The following is a 22,605-nucleotide window of genomic DNA, read 5'->3' as shown; positions in this document are numbered from 1 at the left end:
CATTATAAACTCCTCTAAATTGGGCTTCTTCTCCTGGTTCTGAGGGAGTTAAGGGAGAATAGTCTGTTATAGAGGCTGCTGCTGGTACAACCTCTAAAATCTTGGTAGACCCTGGGTGTTGTTATTTTGCCACCCGAAGTTACGATGGTTTCTCCATTCTAGGTCGTATGTGTTGTTGTAGGGGTTATTCTGCTGCCTGGGCGCATTTTCTATATAATCAACCTGTTCATGGTCAGCAAAAGAAGGTGAAGGAGAAACAAACATACCTCCCGCAGTACAGTTTGCACTGTAGTGTGGGCCACCACAAAACTCGCAGCCAAACTGTGCTACATGGACTTGCATCTGGAGCTGGTCGATCTTCTTGGCCAAAAGCTCCACCTGAGCTGCCAAGGCTGATGTAGAATCTACTTGGTTCACCACTCCCTATCATCCTAGCCTACTCCTAGAAGACTGCCACTGATATGTGTTTATGGCCATCTCCTCAATTAAGTTCTGGGCCTGCTCTGGCATCTAACTATTGATGGCCCCACCTGCAGCTGCATCCACCATCTGCCTCGTGCTTGAGTTCAAGCCGTTGTAAAAAGTCTGCACCTGCATCCATACTAGTAAACTATAGTGTGGGCAACATCTCATCAAGTCCTTGTACCTCTCCCATGCATCATGCATACTCTCATCATCAAACTACACAAAAGAGGAAATATCATTATGCATCTTTGTAGTCTTAGCAGGAGGAAAGTACGTATAAAGAAATTTCTTAGCCAAAGAATTCCAAGTGGTGATGGTGTTAGCTGGTAGGGACTATAGCCATCTCTTTGCTCTATCCCTCAACGAAAATGGAAACAGCCTAAGCCGAATGGCATCATCAGTAGTTCCATTAATCTTAAAAGTATCACAAATCTCCAAAAAGTTCGCGATATTGGCATTAGGATCGTCATTGGGTGAGCCCTCAAACTGTACACTCTACTGCACCATATGAATAACATTTGGCTTAATCTCAAAATTATTTGTTTTAATAGGTGGCCATAATATACTAGTGTGCGACCCCTCCAATGAAGGTCTATGATGGGTGCTACTCGTGTTAGCTACAATCTAAGGCAGTGTACCTATCGATGCAGTCTAGCACTAATGGCGAGTATCAAGGTCGTATTCCTCGGGAAAGTGAAAGCCCAGAGTTACTCCTTTGTTCTTTGTTATATTAACCTAAAATGGATAATGAATAAATTCTAAACTAACTATTAACTACAAGCCAAGTTCTGAGGGAGATGCAGGAGTAATTGATAAATGAAATAATCAAGACAATAAGACAAACCCAAAGGGAATCTAAACTAGTTGGCAACTGATGTGCGTAAAATACACACATCTAAATAGGGTTTATTAAGATTGATTTTATGGACATTTGGATGTGAATTGGTCTCAACACTCACCTTATACATATGTTTGTGTGCATTAGGTCCAAAAGAGGTCAAAGGATGAAAAAGGAAAGAATTGGAGCATAATTGAACGTCAAAGCTGCCGAAACGAGCTAAGTACGAGCATGAGGAAGCTGAACATGGCCGTGTTGATCTCAACACTGGCCGTGTTCTCAACACGGTCACAAGCATGGGCCGTGTTACCAACACGGGGACAAACACGACCGTGTTGGACATCAAAGAAGAAGTAGATTTTAGGGAGCACGACCACATAGAGTAACACGGCCAGGAACACCATCCCGTGTTGAGAACACGGCCAGGAACATGACCGTTTTGGAGGCAACAGGGGGTATTAATTAAAAGAACGAAAAGAAGAGAAAGAGAGGAGGCTAGGGTTAGAACGTCCCAAAACCCTAATTTTTCTCTCCCTAAGTGTTTTCTGAGCTGAGACCAAGGGAAAAGGAGACTTGGATCAAGGTTTCAATCGGATTTCCTTGAAGGATCGAAGATTAAGCTAGGTTCGTTGATTGATTTTCAAATCAAGCAAGAGGAACAAGAATCGATTCAATTGGAGCAAAAGGATTTGGGGCTGTTTACTCTCATCCAAGGGTGTAATCGGGTTTTCTCTACCTTTGCTTATTGTTGTAATTGAATTCTTGTATATTTTGAGAATGAACATGATTAGCTAGATTGATTAAATCCATTGGGATTTCTTTACTATGTTGGCTTGATATTATATTGTTGGATTGTTTGAGTTGGTTTTGTATTCTTCTTGTTTTTAGTATTAATAAGATTATGCATTATTTATGAGACGTTGTGAATTGTGATGTTTAGATTGCTTTATGAGATTGAGAAATCCGTTTGGCAATTGGAATTTTGAATAGCAAGAATCGGTTAATAATCGCTAGAGATAAGGATAATTAACTACTGGATTAAGAATTAACAAAGCTTAATAGAGGCGGATTAAAGCTTAATGCTAATTTAAGAATCAATCGTTAGGAAGAGATTCCAACTTTAGGTTATTAGGTTTAGGAATTCGGTTATCTCGAGAGAGAAACCGAATTCGGTTAAGAATTCGTCCACGGGTAGCATAATTAGACTCACCGATCCTTTATCTTTTGTTTGATTGCCAACTATGTTTAGATTCCCTTTGGGTTTTTCTTCTTGTCTTGATTATTTCGTTTATCAATCACTCGTGCATCTCCCTTAGGACTTAGCTTGTAGCTATTAGTTAGTTTAGAAATTATTTATCGCTAATTTTAGGTTAATATAATAAAGAACAAAGGAGTAACTCTAGGCTTTCACTTTCCCTAGGAATACGACCTTGATACTCGCCATTAGTGCTAGGATCGCATCGATAGGTACACCGCCTTATATCAGAAGCTAACACGAGTAGCACCCATCAAGTTTTGGCTACCGCTTAGGGAATTGTTTGAAAACTAGAGTGAAATTTGCTATTTGTTAATTTAGCCATTTTTTTCTTTCTTATTATTTTATGATTTTTATTTTTATTTGTTTATTTATTTTATTTTATTTGTACATATTTGTTTAGCTTAAGTTTATGATTCAGATAGTGAATGATAAGGAGGTTCAATGCTAAACTCAAAATCTTTGTATGACGCATTGGAAAAGAGAATAGGAACCAAGAGAGTGCTAAAATTGGGATGCCCTGCATCTTCAGATGCTCTGTGGAATCATTTCGCAGGGCTACCGAGCAACTCTCTTCTCCTATCCTTTCATCTCAAGTCTTTTGTGAATTTTGTTGTGGTTTACATGTGTGTAATGATTGTCCATTGTATAGTGATGTTGCTCATTGTTCTTATAACTGTGAACAAGTGAATTATACGGGAAGTTGGCCAAATGACTCGTATGGAAGCACCTACAATCAAGAGTGGAGCACTCATTCACCCTTTGGATGGAGCTTAGATGTCCAAGAACCACTAGAATTCAAAGCAACTACATCAGTAAATTTAATGTTGCACCTTCAACTCAAGATGAAGAGTTAGTGTCAGAGGAGCTGATGATGAGGTTCATAACAAGTCTTGAGGAAAGATTCCATCAAACAGAGAGGATACTTGAAGATCAATAAGCCTCGATTAACAACATAGAGCATCAAGTAGGCTTAATCTTCAAGTTACTAGTGGAAGAGCAATTGAGAACTCCATCAAATGCTGCTGAATCCGAGGAACATTTGAGCGCCATCACTTTGCGTTCAGGTGAGAATTTTTGTGGTTTATCTATTATGTTTGACGATGATGCTTATATGCAGGATGACTCTTTGAACATGGAGATAGAACCAGAAAAGGAAGAGGCAAACATGATCCCTCTGAAAGACTACCAACAAGAATACACAGTTAATGATGCTGAGTTGCAGTTAGAGGAATTTTTGGTGGATTTTCCACAAGTCCCTTCGATGATGGAAGATGAGCACGAGTTGTCCAATGAAGAAGTCTTGGAGGAGCTCGAGTTTCTCCTAGCAAGTGAACCAAGCCAAGGACTGAAGAAAACCATCAACACTCCTGAAGAAATTGCCCAACCGTCGATCTTTCCAATTGTTGAAACTCTAGCTTTCAAATTGGAAGAGCCCCTAGAGCATCATGACTACGTGCAAATATATGAGGAGCGAGTTTTGCCCATCATACTGGCAGCTTGCTTGACTACGGAAGAGGAAGTTGACGATTATCCCTCTAAGAGGATATTTGAAGCCATTTGCTTGGAAGAAGGATGGATGGTCGCCAATCCCCACCGTTTGCTTTTCACCATGAGTCCAGCTAAGAAGACTCATCACATCAAAAAGAAGCGCTTTTGGGAGGCACCCCAAATTCTATTTTTCAATTTGAATACTTTACCCTTGCATTGTGAACTTAGTTGATTAGGTTTTATAGTTGGTTTTTGTTAAGTTTTATTTATGTTGAGTGTATGAGTTGAGGATTTATTGGTTTTGCAGGTGAGAAAGTGCTGAGAATCGCAACTTTTGCATTATCTGGAGATCAACACGGGCGTGTTCAAGACCGTGTTCATTAACACGGCCTGTGTTCTGATTGAAGAAAATCAAACTAAGATGAACATGTTCACAGAAGCTAACACGGGCATTTATGCCCTGCCATGTCCACAACACGTTCCCGTTTCAAAGACCGTGTCCGTAACACGGGCGTGTTCTGAGAAGTGGTAAGTCAGCACGTTTTTATTCGCTTAACACGACCCGATATCCATACCGTGTTCATTAACATGACCCATGTTGTCGAACACGGGCGTGTTCCATACACTTGCCTATATATACCACTTCATTCAAAAAAATTTTTGCTCTCCCCCATCTCTTACTCTCTCACATCTTATTTCTCATTTCGAAGGATTTGGATATTGCGTTTGTCAAGTAAGTACCCTCCAACTTCATTTTTCATTATTTTATTTTGATATTAGTTCGAATTTATATTTTCTTTGTGTTTCATTTTTTTATTTTTTTTTTATTTTATTTATTTATTTTTTGTTTATTCCCTTATTTTATTATTTGGTGCATGCATTTACATTCGTGTTTGTGCTTAATTTTCTTTTATTTTCTTTAATATAGTTTATATACTTAACTTGCTCATATTTTCCGTTTTTCTTTCTACCATTATTTATGATTGTGATTAATTCCTTATTTTTCTCTTTATCATTATTGCTCACGCTAAACAATAGGCTCTGTCATAGATAGTCGACTGTTTGTATCTATTTTATATTAGCATGTTGGTTTGCCTTGTGATGGATTATGGCGAAGTAAACTCCATATGGATGAATTGCAAATTTAATTGGTTAGCATTAGTTGGCAGTGTTGTGGATTAAATTTTCTTTGCAGGACATTGAGCGGTTTAATTTTATCAAGTTAAATCATTTGGTTTGTTCATTTTATGCCATTATGCCGCTAGAATTTTGTTGATCCTTAGTACTAAAAGTTTCCTTTCGGTGTACCATGTCCACCGGACGAGGATCAAGAGTTTACAAGAGGAGGCGAACGATGGTTCCTCTTCCTCTCGATCGTCAGGCCGCACCGACTAGTTCAGTTAAATTAAACCACCGCAGCGCCATCGATTCCTACTTTTCCAAGGGCAGCCCACCTTTGAGCGGTAGATATCAATCGATGAGGCACAAAGATTTGGGAAAGGGGCGTAGGATAGACCGGCCAAAGATCGGAGACCGCTTGACGGTACCGCAATCACTGATATCTCGAGACACCCCCATTTCAACATTTCTTTGACATTGTTGAACCAACATATAGGGAGTTGATCATGGAGTTTGCCATGACTTTCTTTCTACAAAGCCGCTATGGGACTTCCAATAAATGGATGCGATCAGCCTGACTAGCAAGGGAAACTTTCACGATGAGTGTACAATAGTTTGGGGTACACTTAGGCTTGTGGACTGAGGAGGATGCAAATTTGGAGAGGTTTATAGTCAGATACACACGCTTGGTGTGTCATATCCGCAGATGTGGCCGAGATTGATGACACCGAGGGTTACGCCACCCAAGGCGCCTAACTTGCCCGAGGGATCATGGTACTTGCATGCATTGGCTAGGACCATCAACGCGGGGGAGATAGTGGTGGTGTAGTTACCCGTACGGACTGTTTATACTTTACAAGATGCACCAAAGACCACCGTCGACATGGGGTACTTATTGGCCGGATGACTGCCTTCCGCAACAACTCAAAGAAGGTATTTTTCCCGTTTTGGGACTTACATTACTCGACCGGCTAGGAGCTTAGGAGTTTTGGAGGAAGCGATACCACATTTGACAGAGCTCGGGGGTGATGGAGACGTTGGGACTTCCCCGGATGATTAGTATAGGGATGGTGACTCAGAGGTGGTCCGCTAGGACTAGAGTATAGACTGAGGAATGCTCTCTTGGCGACTCAAAGAGGAGCGACCGCCCCATGAGCCCATGGTACATGGGATGTCCCACCTTCTTCCCGATATTCCAGTCTTCCTCCGCACTGCCTACTTCAGCCTCCTTCGGGTCTTCTTCAAATTGCTTTTAGGAATCTCCCAATTGAGTTTAGAGAGCTGCAGCCAGAGTGCAGAGGTTGGCAGAGGAGCGGCAGCGATTTCATTCGACAAGAGGCTTTTCAACAGGACCTTTACGTCGAGTTTCGTGAGCCGATGATGGCCTTGAGAGGCAGAGGGCTATGCTTCAAGCCCTGATTGAGCAGGGAGGTAGGTTAGAGGCCTCTATGGCCAATGACATGTTCGATGATATTTTTGCTACAGACTTTGCACCTGCCTGTCCACAGAGCCGGGTTCCAGAGCAGAGCCATTTTGACATCCCTCTAGCGGATGATCTAGCTGGCCCTCCTTCTCCGACTGAGCACCTTTCAACACAGCAGCTTGACGAGCCTCCTATTGACGCTGCTCCTGCCGATCCACCGGCCTCCCGCATGTGACACTACTTCCGATCCTCGGAGAGCGGCCCACTCCTCCACCACAGACCAAATACCGATATACCTGCTGATGCACCTCTTTTCACTCCGGAGCCATAATCAGGGCAGTATTAGTTTCTTTTTCCTTTTTCATTTCATATATTTTGTACACTGAGGACAGTGTGTCCTTCAAGTGTGGGGTGGTGATATCAATATATACTTACTTTCATGTTCTATTATTTTGTATATGAAATTTAGATCCTTTTCTAGTGTATATATCGCATTTCATTTATTCCATCTCAGTTATTTGTTTATTCTTTGTGCAATTTCTTGTAAAATTTTGAAAATTTTTCACTTTGTTTCGATGCTCTTACCGTTGACTTGATTTTGAAACTCGTTTATGTCCATGTGATCGGGTAAAACCGATAGTGTTGAGTTTTGCGGAAGAGTGTAAGATAATTAGTTTGAGTTTTGCACTAAGTTGCTTTGGTTTATTTAATTCTGTTTTGATGATTTTTGTTTGGAACCTACTCAAAAGCACACTTGTGAGAAATTGAGCCTAAATTGTAAGCATACACTTTATATGCTTGTATTTATTTCTTCTTGAGAGTGCCAAGTAATCGCTCTTTACTTTTAGAACTTGCTCAGTAATGCTTATGAGGGCCACAAGGAGAGTTTAACACTTTGGTATGATAGAGGCACTTAGGTTTTTCATTCTAGCCAAATAGCCTTCATTCGTTTATTGATTCTGTAGATAACCCCCTCTTTCACCATTTTCTATCATATTTTATTGCCACTTAGTTTTATTCGCTTTGGGTTATGATTTTGCACATGAATTGTTTTTATTGGGAATTTTGTCTTGGGAATAGCTTTGGAATCTTGTAGCAAACTTTACTTCAATCCAAAAAGAAATTCACTCTATTATGTGAATGTTCTTCCCTTATGAAAAAAAAAAGAAAAAAAAAATATAGAAATAGAAGAATAAGAGGGAAAGGTGATGAAAAGAAAGAAAGTAAGTGAGCCAAACATTTTGACTTGATTCCTATTTCCCACCTTGGACCATCGCTCATTGTTTATCCCTTATAATTTTTGTGGCTTGTGTGCAGTCATGTAATTCATCAGAACACCATAGGTTCAACTTTGACCAAATTTATCTACCCCTACCTAATCCCCATTACAACCCTTATAAAGACCTCTTGACATGGTTGTTGACTCTCCATAAGTGGTAGGAGTAGGATTTAAGAGCAAGCATATAGTAAGTAAGGCAGTAGTTGATGCATTGAGCGATTAAACACTACCCTTTAAACACTTTGAGTGATTTAGAGTGAATCCGGTGAGGAGATGGTTCGAATAATTTCGAGATGATTTTGTGAATTATTGGCATCTTGGTTGTGATATGATTGCTTCATTTCTTTTTGTTTGACCTGTGCTTGTTAAGGATATGTGCAGGAACTCTCTAGCTTGTCTGTCAGTTTAAGTATTATTCCTTAGTGGTTTATTTTCCTTATTTTACTTTTGATTGCTTGAGGACAAGCAATGAGCTAAGTGTGGGGTTATTTGATGTGCGTAAAATACACACATCTAAATGGGGTTTTTTAAGATTGATTTTATGGACATTTAGATGTGAATTGGTCTCAACACTCACCTTATACATATGTTTGTGTGCATTAGGTCCAAAAGAGGTCAAAGGATGAAAAAGGAAAGAATTGGAGCATAATTGAACGTCAAAGCTGCCGAAACAAGCTAAGTACGAGCATGAGGAAGCTGAACATGGCTGTGTTGATCTCAACACTGGCCGTGTTCTCAACACGGTCACAAGCATGGGCCGTGTTACCAACACGGGGACAAACACGGCCGTGTTGGACATCAAAGAAGAAGTAGATTTTAGGGAGCACGACCAGAGAGAGTAACACGGCCAGGAACACCATCCCGTGTTGAGAACACGGCCAGGAACACGGCCGTTTTGGAGGCAATAGGGGGTATTAATTAAAAGAATGAAAAGAAGAGAAAGAGAGGAGGCTAGGGTTAGAACGTCCCAAAACCCTAATTTTTCTCTCCCTAAGGGTTTTCTGACCTGAGACCAAGGGAAAAGGAGACTTGGATCAAGGTTTCAATCGGATTTCCTTGAAGGATCGAAGATTAGGCTAGGTTCGTTGATTGAGTTTCAAATCGAGCAAGAGGAACAAGAATCAATTCAATTGGAGCAAAAGGATTTGGGGCTGTTTACTCTCATCTAAGAGTGTAATCGGGTTTTCTCTACCTTTGCTTATTGTTGTAATTGAATTCTTGTATATTTTGAGAATGAACATGATTAGCTAGATTGATTAAATCCATTGGGATTTCTTTACTATGTTGGCTTGATATTATATTGTTGGATTGTTTGAGTTGGTTTTGTATTCTTCTTGTTTTCAGTATTAATAAGATTATGCATTATTCATGAGATGTTGTGAATTGTGATGTTTAGATTGCTTTATGAGATTGAGAAATCCGTTTGGCAATTGGAATTTTGAATAGCAAGAACTGGTTAATAATCGCTTAGAGATAAGGATAATTAACTAGCCGAATTAAGAATTAACAAAGCTTAATAGAGGCGGATTAAAGCTTAATGCTAATTTAAGAATCAATCGTTAGGAAGAGATTCCAACTTTAGGTTATTAGGTTTAGGAATTCGGTTATCTCGAGAGAGAAATCGAATTCGGTTAAGAATTCATCCACGGGTAGCATAATTAGACTCACAGATCCTTTATCTTTTGTTTGATTACCAACTATGTTTAGATTCCCTTTGGGTTTTTCTTCTTGTCTTGATTATTTCGTTTATCAATCACTCGTGCATCTCCCTTAGGACTTAGCTTGTAGCTATTAGTTAGTTTAGAAATTATTTATTGCTAATTTAAGGTTAATATAACAAAGAACAAAGGAGTAACTCTGGGCGAATTCTTAACCGAACAAAAGATAAAGGATCGGTGAGTCTAATTATACTACCCGTGGACGAATTCTTAACCGAATTTGGTTTCTCTCTCGAGATAACCAAATTCCTAAACCTAATAACCTAAAGTTGGAATCTCTTCCTAACGATTGATTCTTAAATTAGCATTAAGCTTTAATCCGCCTCTATTAAGCTTTGTTAATTCTTAATCCGGCTAGTTAATTATCCTTATCTCTAAGCGATTATTAACCAGTTCTTGCTATTCAAAATTCCAATTGCCAAATGGACTTCTCAATCACACAAAGCAATCTAAACACACAATTCACAACGTCTCATGAATAATGATTATCTTATTAATACTGAAAACAAGAAGAATACAAAACCAACTCAAACAATCTAACAATATAATATCAAGCCAACATAGTAAAGAAATCCCAATGGATTAAATCAGTCTAGCTAAACATGTTCATGTTTAAAACAATCTAGGAAATCAACTACAATGAAAGAATAATGAAAATAAAACATGTACACCCTTTTCTCTCGAATTGGATGAACAGCTCCAAATCTGGATCTACACTTTGATTAATCTCCCAAACTGCCTCTTGAATTACTCCACTACTGTTTTACACTCGGAACCTTGCGATTCCGGGATTCTTACTCACCGTAACTCTCTCTTGCACTCAATACTGTGCAGAAACCGAACCAGCCGCCAGGGCTCTATGTCGCTCTTTTTCCCCTCCTCTTTTCTTTTTAAGAAAAATTCATTTTTCTTATATATTTAACTCAGCACGGCCGTGTTCAATGTATGCATTGCGGGCTCTTGTCCGATATTGATGAATTCTCGTCCGTTTCCGCACGTATTGATCTATAATTGCTTAAACACCGATGATGGTCCTATAAATGTTCCTGAAATGCAAAAGAACATAAAACACGGGTGATCTGGGAATAAAAGCACAATAATTGCTAAGAACATACGCAATAATATGCAAGCAAATATGTGTAAAACTATGCTCATCAAATTACCCCACACTTAAGCTATTGCTTGTCCTCAATCAATTAACAACTCAACCCATAAAACTACAGTTAGCAATTTATTTCAGTTTATGCCCCTAGTCCACAACAGAGAGTATTCAACACATCTCAAAGGATACTCAATCATAAATCAAATTACAAATCATTAACAAAGAATGGAAATAATATTAATGCATGAGTAACTTAAATGACAACTCAACACCAACATCATGAACCAATGCCTCACAGGGATCACTCAAGTCGCTCAAAGTGTATATTAGGTAAATAACAAATCCCTCAAAGCAAATGCACAAGACCCGCTCACCATAAGCTTGCTTATAAATCATATCTTCGCTACTGTGAATAAGTAAATACCAAAATCAAAGGGTTTTTACCAAGGTTGTAATGGGGCTAGGGTAAAGGTACGGAGATTTGGACAGAAGTATGAAAATGCTGGAATTCGTGCGATAAACAATATTATATGCTCAAAGGATTAAATGCCTAAGATCACGAAAAGAATCATTCACTAAAATCCCTACTTCATAGAATAACGCTCGCAAATGCTCTAAATCCAATAAAAAGATAAATAATTAAAGAGATTTGTTTGTTATATATATTTTTTTATTTCTTTTTCTTCTTCTTCTTCTTCTTCTTCTTCTTCTTCTTCTTCTTTTTTTTTTTTTTAAAAGAAATGAACTAGCAGCTTATTAGCCGCCGCTGCATACAACTCGAATAAACATAAAGAATAACAAATGCAAATTGGATCAAAGGGAGCATTTAAAATATTAAAAAGATTTAGTGAATTTACCAATATAGCAACTAGAATTTTAATCCCACATAAAGTTGAACAAATCACAGAAAGAAATTCCAGCATAAGGGTAAAGGAAAGATAAATGTAAAGAATGGTATAATTGAGTGTATAGGTGTAGATTATGAAGAAAAGGTTAAGGCTCAAAAACTGGCTAACTAATGGAAACATAAGGTGATAGGCTTTTTGATGTGTGCTACTTGTGTTAGCTACAATCTAAGGCAGTGTACCTATCGATGCAGTCTAGCACTAATGGCGAGTATCAAGGTCGTATTCCTCGGGAAAGCGAAAGCCCAGAGTTACTCCTTTGTTCTTTGTTATATTAACCTAAAATGGATGATGAATAAATTCTAAACTAACTATTAACTACGAGCTAAGTTCCGAGGGAGATGCAGGAGTAATTGATAAGTGAAATAATCAAGACAAGAAGATAAACCCAAAGAGAATCTAAACTAGTTGGCAATCAAACAAAAGATAAAGGATCGGTGAGTCTAATTATGCTACCAAGGATTTACTTAATCAATTCGGTTTCTCTCTCGAGATAACCGAATTCCTAAACCTAATAACCTAAAGTTGGAATCTCTTCCTAACGATTGATTCTTAAATTAGCATTAAGCTTTAATCCGCCTCTATTAAGCTTTGTTAATTCTTAATCCGGCTAGTTAATTATCCTTATCTCTAAGCGATTATTAACCAGTTCTTGTTATTCAAAATTCCAATTGCCAAACGGATTTCTCAATCTCATAAAGCAATCTAAACATCACAATTCACAACGTCTCATGAATAATGCATAATCTTATTAATACTGAAAACAAGAAGAATACAAAACCAACTCAAACAATCCAACAATATAATATCAAGCCAACATAGTAAAGAAATCCCAATGGATTAAATCAATCTAGCTAAACATGTTCATATTTAAAACAATCTAGGAAATCAATTACAATGAAAGAATAATGAAAATAAAACATGTACACCCTTTTCTCTCGAATTGGATGAATACCCAAACTGGATCTACACTTTGATTAATCTCCCAAACTGCCTCTTGAATTGCTCCACTCATCGTTTTTGCACTCCGGAATCTTACGATTCCGGATTCTTACTCACCGCAACTCTCTCTCGACTCAAGATTGTGCGTAAACCGAACCAGCCCACTAGGGCTCAATGTCACTCTTTTCTTTCCCCTCCTTCTTAAGAAAAACTCATTCTTTCTTATATATTTAACTCAAAGACGGCCGTGTTCAAGGCCGGTCAAGACGGCCGAGTCCAGCCGTGGCCGAAATCGTGGATCTCACTAAGTAGGGTTTCACCACTACCGTGTTCCTCCCCGTGTTGGCCACCACGGGCCGCGGTCAAGACCGTGGTGGCTACTAAACCGTGCCCAAAGTGCCAATTTCAAGAATCAGTTATTGGTTGAGCACGGCCGAGTCCAGCCGTGCTCAATGTATGCATTGCGGGCTCTTGTCCGATCTTGATGAATTCTCGTCCGCTTCCGCACGTATTGATCTATAATTGCTTAAACAACGATGATGGTCCTATAAATGTTCCTGAAATGCAAAAGAACATAAAACACGGGTGATCTGGGAATAAAAGCACAATAATTGCTAAGAACATACGCAATAATATGCAAGCAAATATATGTAAAACTATGCTTATCACTTTTGGTCAAATGTGGTGATTCCTAAATCGCCCAAATCATCTCATGGTATTCACAATATTCATGTAACTTCTACACGCATTACAAAGCAAGTTCTAGAAGCAAAGTTAAGTACAATGCACACTCAAACAAGAAATATAAAGAGCATAAGTATAATGAATGCTCAACCGGCTCAAAATCTCACTTTCGGGTGTGGTATTAGGTGCGATTGGTTCGCAACATCATTAATTGAATCATTACTTAAGAAACACATGCATATGATATTATCAACGTTCTAAGTTAAAATTCGGCAATTCGAAAACAATTAAATAACACCGGTTTAACCCTAAGTAGGTTGATGTGTAAAACACCATAAATTGTTTTCCAAGGACAATGAACAACAAAGAAAAGTAACTACAATTCTATAAATCAAGTCATCAATCAGCTCAAAAATAGCATACTCAAGTGCATAAAAACACAGTGTCCTAACATCCCCTAAAAATACACAACACCTAGCCATAGCAATTTCAGATATATTAACAACCATATGAGAGATTAAGGTTTACCCATAAGCACCCCACACTTGAAGAACACACTGTTCTCAGTGTAAAATGTTATGGATACCCCACATGAAATGCTCAACTAAGAGAACAAAGGCAATACAATCCAAGTGCATGACATGTATGAAAAATAAAGTAAATAAATGCGGAAAAATAAAAAGATCTAGGGGATCGCCTGATCATCCATCGAGGCCGATGTTGTGGAAATTCAGACCTCCTCAGAGAATCAAAATAATAAAATAAAGAAATAAAATCGAAACTGAAAATATGAAAACTAAAACTAATAAAATGTTTCAAAACAAAAAGGTTAAAAAATTAGAAATTAAAGATAAAAATTGGGGTGCCTCCTAAAAGCGCTTCTTTTTTATGTGATGAGTCTTCTTAGCTGGACTCATGGTGAAAGGCAAATGGGCGTGATCGAAGACCATCCATCCTTCTTCCAAGCAAATGTCTTCAAGTATCCGCTTAGAGGGATAATCGTCAATTCTCTCTTCCTGACTATGAAGCAAGCTGCCAGTATGATGGGCAAGACTCGCTCCTCGTATAATTGAATGTAGTCATGATGCTCTAGGGGCTCTTCCAATTTGAAAGCTAGAGTTTCAACAATTGGAAGGATCGACGGTTGGGCAATTTCTTCAGGAGTGTTGATGGTTTTCTTCAGTCCTTGGCTTGGTTCACTTGCTAGGAGAAACTCGAGCTCCTCCAAGACTTCTTCATTGGATAACTCGTGCTCATCTTCCATCATCGAAGGGACTTATGGAAAATCTACCAACAATTCCTCTAACTGCAACTCAACATCATCAATCGACATTCCAGTTTGGTAGTCTTTTAGAGGGATTATGTTTGCCTCTTCCTTTTCTGGTTCCATCTCCATGTTCAAGAAATCGTCCTGCACAGAAGCATTATCGTCAAACATAGTAGATAAACCAGAAAAATTCTCACCTGAACGCAAAGTGATGGCGCTCAAATGCTCCTCGGATTCAGTAGCGTTTGATGGAGTTCCCCATTGTTCTACCGCTAGTAACTGAAAGATCAAGCCTACTTGATGCTCTATGTTCTTAATTGAGGCTTGTTGTCCTTTAAGTACCCTCTCTGTTTGTTGGAATCTTTCCTCAAGACTTGTTATGAACCTCATCATCAGCTCCTCTGACACTAACTCTTCATCTTGAGTTGAAGGTGCAAGATTAGGTCACGATGTAGTTGCTGAATTCCTAGTGGTTCTTGGCCATCTAAGCTCCATCCAAAGGGTGAATGAATGCTCCACTCTTAATTGTAGGTGCTTCCATACGAGTCATTTGGCCAACTTCCCGTATAATTCACTTGTTCACAGTTATAAGAACAATGAGCAACATCACTATACAATGGACAATCATTACACACATGTAAACCACAACAAAATTCACAAAAGATTTGAGATGAAAGGATAGGAGAAGAGAGTTGATCGGTAGCCCTGCAAAACGATTCCACTCGAGCATCTAAAGATGCACGGGCATCCCAATTTTTAGCACTCTCTTGGTTCCTGATCCCATTTTCCAATGTGTCATACAAAGAGTTTGAATTTAGCATTGAACCTCCTTATCATTCACTATCTGAATCATAAACTTAAACTAAATAAATATGTACAAATAAAATAAAATAATTAAACAAATAAAAATAAAAATCATAAAATAATAAGAAAAGAAAAAAAATTGGCTAAATTAACAAAATGCAAATTTCACTCTAGTTTTCAAACAATTCACGAACGGCGCCAAAACTTGATGGGTGCTACTCGTGTTAGCTACAATCTAAGGCAGATACCTATCGATGCGCCTAGCACTAATGGCGAGTATCAAGGTCGTATTCCTCGGAAAGTGAAAGCCCGAGTTACTCATTTGTTCTTTGTTATATTAACCTAAAATGGATAATGAATAAATTCTAAACTAACTATTAACTACAAGCTAAGTTCTGAGGGAGATGCAGGAGTAATTGATAAATGAAATAATCAAGACAATAAGACAAACCCAAAGGGAATCTAAACTAGTTGGCAACCGAACAAAAGATAAAGGATCAGTGAGTCTAATTATGCTACCCGTGGATTTATTCTTAATTCGGTTTCTCTCTCGAGATAACCGAATTCCTAAACCTAATAACCTAAAGTTGGAATCTCTTCCTAACGATTGATTCTTAAATTAGCATTAAGCTTTAATCCGCCTCTATTAAGCTTTGTTAATTCTTAATCCGGCTAGTTAATTATCCTTATCTCTAAGCGATTATTAACCAGTTCTTGCTATTCAAAATTCCAATTGCCAAATGGACTTCTCAATCACACAAAGCAATCTAAACACACAATTCACAACGTCTCATGAATAATGATTATCTTATTAATACTGAAAACAAGAAGAATACAAAACCAACTCAAACAATCCAACAATATAATATCAAGCCAACATAGTAAAGAAATCCCAATGGATTAAATCAGTCTAGCTAAACATGTTCATGTTTAAAACAATCTAGGAAATCAATTACAATGAAAGAATAATGAAAATAAAACATGTACACCCTTTTCTCTCGAATTGGATGAATGTACCCAAATCCGGATCTACACTTTGATTAATCTCCCAAACTGCCTCTTGAATTACTCCACTACTGTTTTGCACTCGGAACCTTGCAATTCCGGGATTCTTACTCACCGTAACTCTCTCTTGCACTCAATACTGTGCAGAAACCGAACCAGCTGCCAGGGCTCTATGTCGCTCTTTTTCCCCTCCTCTTTTCTTTCTAAGAAAAATTCATTTTTCTTATATATTTAACTCAGCACGGCCGTGTTCAATGTATGCATTGCGGGCTCTTGTCCGATATTGATGAATTCTCATCCGTTTCCGCACGTATTGATCTATAATTGCTTAAACACCGATGATGGTCCTATAAATGTTCCTGAAATGCAAAAGAACACAAAACACGGGTGATCTGGGAATAAAAGCACAATAATTGCTAAGAACATACGCAATAATATGCAAGCAAATATGTGTAAAACTATGCTCATCAGTCTAGCAAACTCGTACATCATCCAATTTGCTTCAGCAGCGTTGTTGTCGTCTCCCATGTCTACTAGTATATGGACAGGAATCTCAATCTGCTCCTCCTCCTCCGCATTTAAACGCTTCCTCAACTGCTTGAGGGATCGCTCTAGTTTGGGCAGAAGATTTACTGGTACAGGATTAGAACTACTGGTCATAAACTACTTGAAATGAATAAGGTAGCAACAACCCAAACAAATAAATAAATAAATAAATAAATAAAAAGCAATGACAAAAATAGAAAAGAAAAATGGCTAAAGTAACAAATAGCAAATTTCATTCTAGTTTTCAAACAAAGTTCTCCGATAACGATGCCAAAAACTTAATGCGATGCTTATGCAACTACAATTAAGGTAGTGAACCTATCGATGCAGCCTAGCAAAATAACAAGTATTAAAAATATCGTATCCCTTGAGAAAATGAAATCCTAGAGTTATTAACGTTCCTTGTTATCTAGCCTGAAACTAATAATGAAGGTTTCTAAATTTGCTAATGACTAAAAGCTAAATTCTAAATGTAATGCAAGAGTGAATGAGAAAAGGGAATAATCAAGACAAGAAAGCAAACCCAGAGAGCACCTAGACTAATTGGCAACCAAACAAAGGATAATAGATTGTTGAGTTTGATTATGCAACCCGTGGATGGATTCTAAACTGAATTCGGTTTCCCTCTCGAGAAAACCGAATTCCTAAACCTAAAAACCTAAAGTTAGAATCTCTTCCTAACGATTGATTATTAAGTTAGCCTTAAGCTTTAATCCACCTCTATTAAGCTTTGCTAATTCTTAATCTCGCAAATTAATTGACCTAATCTCTAAGTGAAAATTAACTTGTTCGTACAATTAAATTTTTAAATTCAATTAGAATTTCTCAATTACTAAAAGAATTTTATGAACAGTAATTAACACATTCAATGTAAAAAAAACTGAATTTTTATTATTAATTGTAAAAAGAATACAAGAAAAAGAAACTCAAACAATCTTAATAATTCAGTACAAAAGCCAACATAGTAAGGAAACCTAATGGGTTCAATCAATTTAGCTACACATGTTCATGTCTAAAACAAATAGAAATTCAATACAATAAAAGAATAAAGAAATGGAAACATGTACATCCTTTTCCCTAGAATTGGATGAACAGCTCAAAGCCTTGATCTACACTACAAATGATCTCCAAAATGCCTCTTGAATTGCTCCAAAACCCCTCTTCTATATTCAATTGAATTCCAAGATTCACGAGTCTCATGTCTATTGCAAAACAAAACAAAATAATATATTATATTCAATCTAGCCTATTCTTGAAATAAACAACTCGCACACACCCACTTTCTTAATTCTAAATCATTTTTGATCCAATTGAACGAAATAGGATTTCCAGCTCGAGCAAGAATCAAACGAATCCCATTTTTATAGGAACTTCTATACTAGAAATAATGACATCAAAAGGTGGAATTAGTCTCTTGGAAGCCGCCTCGAGATGTCTGAAACGCGTCTAGAGATATTACAAAGAAAGATGAAGAGTCAAAATCGTGGGACCCTTTCTCTTTACTGGCTCATTCAATTTTATACAGCGCACCAACACGGGCGTGTTCACAACCCGTGCTCCTCAACACAGGCCGTGTTAGTTTCTAAATAACAAAATGAACTGAATCTAGCAAGGGCGTGTTCTGGCCTGTGTTAGCTAACAAGGGCCGTGCTCTGGGGTGTGCTTGCCTCGAGAACCGTGTTGCTTCAAAGTGCTTAAGCTACACGGCCTGGGAATTTCTACATGGGATCCAACACGGGTGGTGTTCCCTTCCAAAAAGTCAACCTAAGGTCAAATGCTTCTAATTACATTTACTTTTGCCCGGCATTGATCTAAAATTGTTCGAACACTAATGATGGACCTATAAAATCTCATGGAATATAAAAAGGACACAAAACATGAATGATCTTGGAATAAAATACAATAAATTCTAAGAAAATGCACAATAATATGCAAGCAAACATGTGTAAAACTATGCACATCAAATGCCTTTCATAGGGATGGTGCTATTATTTTAAGTAATGAGGAGGAGGATAAAGTGAGGCTACTTAGGCTTAATTCTAGGGGTCAAGAGTATGACTGTGCTACCTTAGTCGCGGACTTAAGGAGAGGGTATTCCTATATAGATCATAATACTATTCTATTTATGTGTTATCTCAATGATTTGCTTGCTCTGATGCTTTACTTATTTTTGTTTCCTTTTGTCTTGTAGAGGTTTCTCTACATCAATTAAATAGTAAGAAATTGAGGACACATAAGGCAAAAGCTCAAAAGGGGTCCTCTGAGCATACCATCGATCCTCCTACTACTATCTATGATCTAACGGCCGAGGTTGGTCATTAGGTCCCTCCTCCCCCAATCTTCCCTTTTGGAAAAATGAGTACTTTGGTGACCATTGGCCATCGAGGGAATAAGTAGGCTAAAGTGGATGCTATTGTCCCTTTTGGAGCAAGGGGTAAAGGTGGGGGCTCTCAGTCTTCAAGGTAATCAAGTGACTTCCATATGAGCTTTGTTGCGAAGCATTCTAGGTTTAGTCATGTGTGCCTCTAAAGAGGTGATGTATGCACCGATATAGTGTTGGCATGTTCTTCCCCGATGATGGTGAACTGAGGGAGCGTTGCTCTACTGATGACTAACTTTTGGACCTAGGCCATATGTTCTTCTTTCAAGTGATGATGCTATCTTATCATTTTCCTTTCTGTTTGCTCTCCCCTTCTCTTTTTTTATTTCAAAGCACTTTCTTCGAGTATCATATCGTTCCTTTGTTTCTTGCTGTGTGAATTTATATTCCAACTTGCTCAAATAGTATAAATGTATGGTGACCGGGTCTGTGGTTTTTATTTTAAAGAAGAGGCTAGCTCCTCTATTATTTGCCGTCTTGGGGAGGAGAAAAAGTTAAAGGACCAGGAGATCGAATAAGTTGAAACTAGCTAAAGGTTAGATTAAGGAGCTCTGTAATGAAGTTAAGGAGAAAGAGGTTGCACTAGTCCCTATTGAGGAACGTCACTAGAAGGAGCTGAATGATCTAAGTAGCAATGTGGGGGAACTTGTCAATCAGCCTTTGTTCCTCTTTAGCAATGTTAAATGTCGTATTATTATGGAGATGGTCAATGGCCATCTTGTTATAAACCTTTCTTTTATAGACAACATCACTCATGACCACTCCTCCCCTAATGTTGGCATTGGCACCATTGATGTTTTTTCTTGGTTTTTCGTTAGATTCTGCTCTAGAAACCAGCGATCACGAGGGCGCTATTAAAAGTACTTGGGGGAATGCCCCCTGAAACATGTTTGTAATAAGTTTCCCTTTATGGTTTTGAAAATTTGAATAATTGAGCTTTCATGCTCATTTTCGATTCTCTTCGTTATCGGTTTATTAATTTTAAAATTGCAATGGCGATCGTCCGGCCTCCTTATTGCCAAATCAAGTATGCTATTCGTAGAAATTTTCATTTTTATTATAGCGATCAACCGGTCAACTTGATGCATGACCGAATAAATTACTACTGAACCAGGTATAGGACCGAATAAATTACTTGCAGAAATTCTTAATTTTGCTATAGCAGTCATCCATTTTGCTCAATACAGGATCGGTTTAGATACTTATAGAAATTATCACTTTCAGTACGACGATCATCCGGTTTGCTGAATGCAGGACCGGGCATATTACTCGTGGCAATTTTCAATTTTATTATGGTGATCATCCAGTTTGCTCATTGCAAGACCGAGCATAATTGTAACGCCTGCATTTTCTCATCATCCATGTTATGTGCATTTACATTTAATCATTGGGCATATGATGGTATATCAATGATATTTTTATTTTATGAGAACATATATATATTAATTATAAGTAGAGAATAAGAAGCATGATATTAGATTATTAATTTAGATAAGTTGATTAAGTACTTGGGTTATGTGTATTAAGCCTTAAGACTTAATTGAACCAATAGTTGAAGGTTGGGTAAATAGATTGGACTTAAAAGATACAATTAAAAGTTAGTACCTATATATGGTTAGTAAGAATTAATTTAGGGTGATAAAAATAGTTTAGTAGGTGGTGGCATTAAGAGAGGAATATTGGAAATTGGAACCATGAGTAAGCTCATTTTACCTCTTCATTTCTCTAAAATTCGTACATGGCCAAAAACACAAAATTTGGAATAAGAGAGAGGAGTGGAATACCTAGAAAACTTAAGATTAAGATAGGATTTTGCCAACTATTGAAGGAGCCAAGCTAAAGCTAAAGGATTTAAGCATATTAGCAACCCAAAAGCTGAAATTGGTAAGTTGTTACTTGAGTGTTATAAATTCGCCATTAGGGTTCTTGATTACAAATTGGAAAAACTTCATTTGATGGTCTCATTGATTAATTAAAGGTCTGATTATCATGAATTAGTAGAGTATTGAATGATTGCATAAAGATTAAGCTTGATTTAAGTTTAAGTATGTTAAGATAGAAAACTGTCAAAATTCCAGCAACCTTGATGTTCTGTATTTTAGGCATAACATGGGTTATATAAGTCCAAATTAAGCTTAATTGGTGTCTATGGAAAGTTTAGAGAGTCCTCTATAACTTTGTAGTTTTGTGATTTTGCTATTTTTGCCGTTTTGGTTGCTTAAATTGAGCAAATAGATTGCTGCTCGGGTACAACTAGCTGTATGACCCTTGCTCAGTAATTTGAAAATAATTAAATCTATAGAAGTCGGAATTGAGTAATTCTTCTTGGAGATGAAACTAGACGCATAAATGGATATGTCAATTTAGTATGAGATTTTTGTATTAAGCCAATTTTGCCCAGCAATAAATATACCTTGGTACTAAATTCTGTCTAGAAAACAGAAATGTTGGAGATTAGTTTTATGCAATTTATTGATGTTAATTTGAGTTAGATTGGTATTTAACTAGATGGGAAATGTTTATAGGATATTAAAACAGTAATTGAGAGTCTTAGAGGAAGAGTTAGACCTATGAATTAGAGAGGGGATGATCTTGTAATGCATTAGAACTCGCATTTACATGAATATTTGTAATATGCATGAAATGTGAATTGATGAATGTGTTGACAGGTACTCAAAGGCCTGGAAAGGAAGTTGTGGAGAAAGGAGGTTCTTATATGCTAAAGGAATAAGTATATTTTGAGTAAGTAAATAGTTAATATTTGCTATGTTCATATATTTAATCAAATGTTCGCAAATGGTTGCGTTTTGCTTAATATTGTTTATGTTTGAATGACCGAGATGGAAATGATTGGTGTGGAGTGGAACAATTGTTATTGCTGAAATATGATATAAGTGAAATGATTGAATTGTGATGTTAAGTGCATATGTGCATGTGAATGGTGGATTCCCCTATGAAAAAAAGATATATATATATAAAGCCTTGGGAGGCTAAAGCCTAGAGAGGCTATAAAAGTGTATAATGTGAGATGAGGCGAGGCCTTACGTGTGTGATATGTGAGGATGAGGCGGAGCAGCACATTAAAGGGGATCCACAAGCCGTGAGAACTAACCATAATTGTTGAATTGTATTTCTTCTATGATGGTTGTAATGAATTGAGTAGAATGGTATGACTTTATACCTAAACTATGAATATCATGGAAAGTTATGTGATTGGGTGGAAATTGTATTAAGTGTATGTGATATAGATTATGTTGATTATTTATTTACCGAGCTGGAGGCTCACCCCTCTCCAAAATTTTTCTTTTCAGGTTTGTAAATAGTAGTGCATCCGTTGGTTGTATGCGAAGTCTAGCTTTTAGCGATTCGCCAAGTTGGGCCA

At 37.6% G+C, this 22,605-nt stretch overlaps 1 non-coding gene across 1 annotated transcript; it reads left to right on the top strand.

Annotated features, from left to right (window-relative positions):
• The first annotated feature begins 607 nt into the window (after positions 1-607).
• On the top strand, positions 608-711 carry LOC112534183. Its single transcript, XR_003078488.2, has one exon. It is a non-coding gene; the product is annotated as a small nucleolar RNA R71 (small nucleolar RNA).
• The last annotated feature ends 21,894 nt before the right edge of the window (positions 712-22,605 follow it).

The sequence above is a fragment of the Ricinus communis genome, chromosome 1 (assembly GCF_019578655.1).
Source record: "Ricinus communis isolate WT05 ecotype wild-type chromosome 1, ASM1957865v1, whole genome shotgun sequence".
In the NCBI taxonomy this organism is placed as follows: Eukaryota; Viridiplantae; Streptophyta; class Magnoliopsida; order Malpighiales; family Euphorbiaceae; genus Ricinus; species Ricinus communis.
The sequence above is the reverse complement of the archived record's forward strand: the minus strand, read 5'-3'. Positions and strand labels throughout refer to the sequence as shown.